This window comes from Mesoplodon bidens (assembly GCF_964165515.1).
Source record: "Mesoplodon bidens genome assembly, chromosome: 1".
NCBI classification, from domain to species: domain Eukaryota; kingdom Metazoa; phylum Chordata; class Mammalia; order Artiodactyla; family Ziphiidae; genus Mesoplodon; species Mesoplodon bidens.
Genome location: NC_138176.1, coordinates 86548552 through 86555149, shown reverse-complemented (window position 1 = coordinate 86555149; position 6598 = coordinate 86548552).

The window sequence follows — 6598 nt, the reverse complement described above, 5'->3', positions numbered from 1 at the left end:
GAAACTTTTGACATTACCAAATAGTGTAAGGCTAAAAGTAGAGACAGATCTATGTTGAGAATAAAGTTTCTAATTTTTCCAAGGTCAAGTTCAAAGAGAGCCTGGTCCTTGGTATAAGATTCCTAGTCTGACCCTGGGTGCCAATAGGGCTAACTTGCTTCGACAGCATTTACCAATGAAAGAGAGGAGAGGGAATTTGGAAGGAAAGGGTACTTGCTACAAAGTGTTCTATATGCTTAGAATATAGCATTTTGTTCTCATCCCTGTAGATTGGGGGTAGTGAACTATTGCGAACTTTTTTTTATAAAACATTAGAGAAATGACACAAGAGAGGTAGAAATCATGGGTAAATATTAAGTCGATGCCATATTATGTGCAAGCAGGTTGGCATTTATGACCATGCCAGTGGTGCACTGCACAGCTCCAGAGGGAGCCATTCACATTAACTATGATGTGACTGAAGCCCCTTAGAGTTGTATAATGCATGACCTGCCTCACTCTGGACTGTGGCACTATCTTTATGGTGAGATGCTAGATAAATAAGGATATAATATGTAAGACATCATATCTGCCTTCAAAGACCTTAAAATAGTATTAGGTAAATATGACAGAGAAACACACGCACACACATGCTCATGCACAGGCACACACACACACCTAACAAAGTAAGACAATGATGTTAAGTGCCAAATGAAGGAATAAACAAAACAAACCATGGCTATATAAAGCAGGAGAGATCACTTCCAACTATGATGATCAGAAATGGTTTCATGGAAAAGCAGAAACACAGATTGGACTGTGAAGGGTGGTGGAAGTTAAATGAGAAGAAAATAATGAAGAGGACATTTCAGGCAATGGAAAAAATGTAAGCACAACATTGAGCCAGCAGTCACAAAGTCTGAGAGAAGAGAGAATAAGTGGAATTAATTGAACAGGGAATTCTAAAAGAATAGAGGGAGTTAAGGTTGGAAAGGTAGGATGGAACCATATAGTGGACAGCCTTTTGATTTCAGGAAAAGGATTTGAAATATCCAGGTGGTATATGGACTTATTCAAGTTATTAGAGAAAGGGAGTGTCAAGAAAATATGTAAGGAATATTAATCTAACAGGGACGTCTACAGTACATTCAAGCAAAAAAAAAAAGCTAGACTAAGGATGTTATATAAATTTTATAATAGATGTGGAACTTCGAGGGTCTAAACTATGGAGAGTGCCAGTGACATGGGAAGAGGCAAGATAGGAATAAAGTGAATCTAAATCCAAGACATCTGGGGAATTTCCTGCCTGTGCAGTGGTTAGCCTCTGCGCTTCCACTGCAGGGGGCACAGATACGGTCCCTGGTCAGGGAACTAAGATCCTGCATGCCACGTGACATGGCCAAACAATAAAAACAAAAAAGATAAATAGGTAAATAAATACAAGACATTTGGTAAACAAAGGGAGTTGGTATTTCAAGCCGAGATGCTGGCAGACTATTTCTAAAATAGGAAAATGGGAGTGATTAAACAGAGTGAGGTTGTACCACTAGAGGTCTAAAATAAACTTTGGCTTATGAATCCAGTGAAGAAAATGATTAAAAATAATTAAAGCCAATTTTTGGTAATTTTAAAATTATTTTAGTTATTCAGTATTTATCTCTAGTCTTCTTAGAACAAGTGTGAGGATCATATGATTGCAACTAAATATCTTACATGGACCAAATTTTTCTTTCTTAATATAGGCAATAGTTGGAGCTTCTTCAGATTTTACGTTAGAGCTAATTGCCATATGGAATATTATTGGGCTAGGAAATACTTATCCTTTGAAAAAAGTGATGTTGGTATGAATAAATATTTTTGAATGAACGAATAAAGCATTCTTTATTAGATGTTTTCTTTAAAATGAGTTAAAACTCTTCAAATCTAGATAAATTAACAAGTTCTTTTTAGTTGAATTTTGCTATATTATAGGCTTTTAATGTTTTCCTTTTGAAATTTCCATGGCTACTATATAATTGTAAGCATAAGAAATATTTTACTTACTCTACAATCATTTTAAATTTCATGGGCCAAATTCTCCCCTCAGATGTACTTTTTATAACTCCCAGTGAAGTGAGTGGAAATTTAGTTACACTATCTGAGGGCAAAATTTGGAATCACATTTGCAAAGATACTGACTTTTACTGATTCGTGTTTTATTGAGAAATTGGACATTTAAATTGGCTAGGATTAACTGTAATAAAGCATTTGAACTTGATGCCATTTTGACATATTGGGAAAAGAAGAAAAATAATGTTTTACTGCAGGTTGCTACTTTTCAGATTTTGACTTTCATTTCCCATGAAAAAATAAAAAACTGGAGAATTAAACACCTCTACATTTTCTCCTACTGAGCTTGAAAGTTAAAGAGCATTTTAATTGCATGAGTAAAATATTTTTTATAGCGTATAATAACAGTGGAGCTCCAGGAGACTGGCAGGAAAAGGGAAAGGAAATAGAGGGTGGAAGAGGGGAATGTATGTGAAATAACTGGACCCAGGAATTCAAAATAAATGAACCAAATAGTTTTAAGATTAACTCATATTATTTCATCTCCACATTCTCATTGTGTGAAAACTATTACAAAGATTCCAAATAGTTCCATTTCTTTGGTGTTGACTTTAATTATCTTTTTTAAATCTCAAAGTAACAGCATATCCAGAAAAATTTAAGTCCTATGTAGACAGAATTTTGCGAGGCATGTTGCTGATTGTGTGTTATTTACTCTGGGCATCAGACTTTTATGGCAAAGCATGTGTAAAGGTCATTCAGTTCTGTGTTGATAGTTAATTAATTTTGGAGGAACTTTTTTAGTACCTAATGAAAGATCTATTTAAGATGATAACAATCTTCAGTTTATTCCTCACACCAGTATATCATGTGCTATGTGTACAATTTACTACATATGCTATGTACCTGTTGGGTTCTAGTATTTGTTCCATGTCTTCCCATTTCCCAGTGTGTAAAGAATCAGCTCCGGCCCTTGTGAATCCTCTTCTGTGTCTATCGCGTCTAATATGTACCTCATAATTGTTCTTTCCGGTTAAAATGTCCTATCAACTTTCACCTTTAGGAATTTTGCAGCCGAATCTCCTCTTTGCTTGGGCACTTGCTCAAATACAAGGTATTAATGCTGAGTTGTTTTCATTTGATGCTGTGAACTCTGCCGAATGCTTGCTGTGTCCCTGCAAGACTACAGTGCTCTGTCTCTAATGAGACTGCTCCATTTCTCTGTTCCCTTTCTATTAGTAAAATAAAGCCTATAGTGACAGAAATGCTGATGAAGCCTCCTTGTCAGGAAGACTTTATTTCCCCACAAACTCTGTCTCCAACTGGACAGCAACAAGGACTGCATGGGACATCCCTTGTAGCACATTAAAGAGGCTCCTTGGGGGCTTCCCTGGTGGCGCAGTGGTTGAGAATCTGCCTGCTAATGCAGGAGACACAGGTTTGAGCCCTGGTCTGGGAAGATCCCACATGCCGCGGAGCAGCTAGGCCCGTGAGCCACAACTGCTGAGCCTGTGCATCTGGAGCTTGTGCTTCACAACAAGAGAGGCCGCGATAGTGAGAGGCCCGCGCACCGCGATGAAGAGTGGCCCCCGCTTGCCAGAACTAGAGAAAGCCCTCGCACAGAAACGATGACCCAACACAGCAAAAATAAATAAATTAATTAATAAACTCCTATCCCCAACATCTTCTTTAAAAAAAAAAAAAAAAAAGAGGCTCCTTCTCTCCTCATCCCAACCTGAAGTAGTGTGCGTTACAGTGAAATTGTCATGCGCTCTTAAGTTTGCAAAGTCTGAGAACTTGTATTGCTTGTTCCTTATGTTTGGCATATCGTTAGGAGTTCTAGAAATACTTGTTGCAGGAATATATAATGGTCTTAAGGGTTTACTTTTTAAATGGATGCCACATAATTTGAGTTAAAAATTGAAGAACTTACGAAGTTTTAAATAAATTGGGAGTATTATCAAGGACTCCAAACTAACAAAATATGTTTAACAGAATTTAACTGCTGGTAGGTTTCTTTTCTCCCCCTTTGAGAGACACAAATGATCTATGAGCCCAGGGAGGAAAAGAGTTTCCTACAAGCTCTCACTGGGAATTTTTAGGGTATGGCTTGTCTCTATGGAAGCAGCATTGTCTTATAGCCCACATTTTACAGATATTAAAGACATCATTCTTGCCCTGGAAGGATGACTGGGGGCTGCCCTGTGCTTCAGTACAAGTTAACGGACTCACTTCTGTGTCATTATAGCAAACTACAGATGGCTCGGTGAAGAACGCTGCAGTGTAGCTATGAAACTTAGTCCTGGTCCATGGTAATAATAATAATAACTTACATTTATTTTGAACCTATTTTGTGCCTGGGGCTCTGCAAAATAGGCATTATCATCTTCATTGTACAGACAAGGAAATAGAGTTTTCAAGTGGTTATTAACCTTTCCTATGGTCTCGTGTTAATACTTCTCATCTCTGTGATTCAAACTCCATATTTCCTGATTCCAAAATTCTTGCTGTTTCCATGGCCCCTCACCACTCCAACAGAGAGACTGGGAAGCTCTCCTAATAGAAAGGAGTTCCCCATGGTAGGAGAAATGGAGGGACACTCTTCTGGCAGTTATGTCTGGAGGAAGAGGTTTCCAGAAGCTATTTTTGTGGGTAGCCTGCATAATTTAGCACAGACTCTGGCACAATCTGTATGATTTTTTACAAAGTCTTTTTGCTTCCTTCTGGTCTAGGGTTCTTTGTGGTAAAATTTTGCAGAAACATTCAGAAATGATGACTTGAGGAATCAGCATGATGCCGGTTTTTTCTTCACAGCTGCATAGTGGCCTTTTATAAAGAGAGACTTATAATAACTGAATTCCTCAAGCAAAGAGAACAGCAGTGCAAAGGCTGGCTGGATTATAATTCACGGAGGAAACATTTGACCCAAGGATATAAGAGAATCTGTTATTTTTGCCATATTTGATTATTTAAAATCTTGGGGGTATCTTTTCTCCAGAGAATACACCTGTCACACAGCCTGAAGCCTTCCAATTTGGTTTTCCATATGTTGACAAGTTTCTTATAACACAGGATTTAAGTTACCTTCAGGGCAAGCAGTATTAGTAACTTTCAGAATAATATATTGTTTCTTATTTCAGTCACGTATTCTATTTAAATACTATACTTCACAAGTTAGGTTTGGATATAAAAGCTTAAGATCTGCAGACGTATTTCAGCAACAGAAAATTTGTTGATGTGTTAGAAATAAGTGACATACATATATCATTGCCAGTTACAAAAACTTTGAAACTAGGTAAACCAATGTTGATGTACATTATTTTCCTGAACTCACCTAAAAGGCTAAGTAAAAAATAATGTTCTTCATTCATATGTAAACATATGTTAATATGGTACTTGGTTGCAATTGGAAACTACAGAGGAAATTTTAAAATTAATGATCTTCAAACAGTATTAATTTGCTATGATTGCCTTAATACTCAGCCTAACAGGATGGAGTTAGAAATTTACCTTTCTGATGATGAAATACTATGTGAAACTTCAATCTGCCAAATGTGAGAAGAAAGAAACAGTGGGCAGAGAGGAGGCCTTATGGAGACCCCAATTCAGTAGGGAATTACATCATTGGTTGTGTATGCTTCCCTTTGTACTGAGAGGTCACCCAGACATCAGCACTCAACTGTGATGTTTATTTGAAATAACATTTTCTATGGAAAAAGTTGGTTCTTGCCTCTGTGCTAAAGAATTAGTAAGACATTATGATTATTATTATTATTATCATGATTTTTACTCTCTGCATAGTATCAGAGAGTTTATAGAAAATGATCACTTAAACTGAGTTCCTCCTTACTCATTTGGAATGGTATATTAAGAAGGTGATCCCCTCCCCCCCTTTTAATAATAGTTCAGTAACTATTTTATTTTAGTAAGGGAAAATGGAAACCAGTAGAATAAATTGAGTGGTTCTGACAAACAAGAGCATTGGTATTGCTTTTTGGTTAATTACTGAATCTTTTAAATATTATCATTTCTGTGGATTAAAAATTTGTGGATGGGCTTCCCTGGTGGCGCAGTGGTTGAGAGTCCGCCTGCCGGTGCAGGGGACACGGGTTCGTGCCCCGGTCTGGGAAGATCCCACATGCTGCGGAGCGGCTGGGCCCGTGAGCCATGGCCGCTGAGCCTGTGCGTCCGGAGCCTGTGCTCCGCAACGGGAGAGGCCACAACACTGAGAGGCTCGCATACCACACACACACAAAAAATAATAATTTGTGGATGAGCTAGGCTGTGGTTATAAATAGGCTAAGCCTCAAAATATCTGCCAGGTTCAGAGAAACTTTCTGTAAAAGCAGAGTCTTATCTTATAGCCCTCTCTGCAGAGGGGATATCTTTGGAGAAACATATAACTCTGTCTTCTCTTAGACACAGTCATTTGGATCAACCTGGAGCATCTGACCTCGGGATAACTATTTACTTGACCTTGGCCAGTCAAATTTTCTGCCCAGTTCTAGAGGAGTTGGAGGTGGATTGGGAGGGGACATGAAAGAGAAAAGGAGAAGGAGAAAGAGAAGAA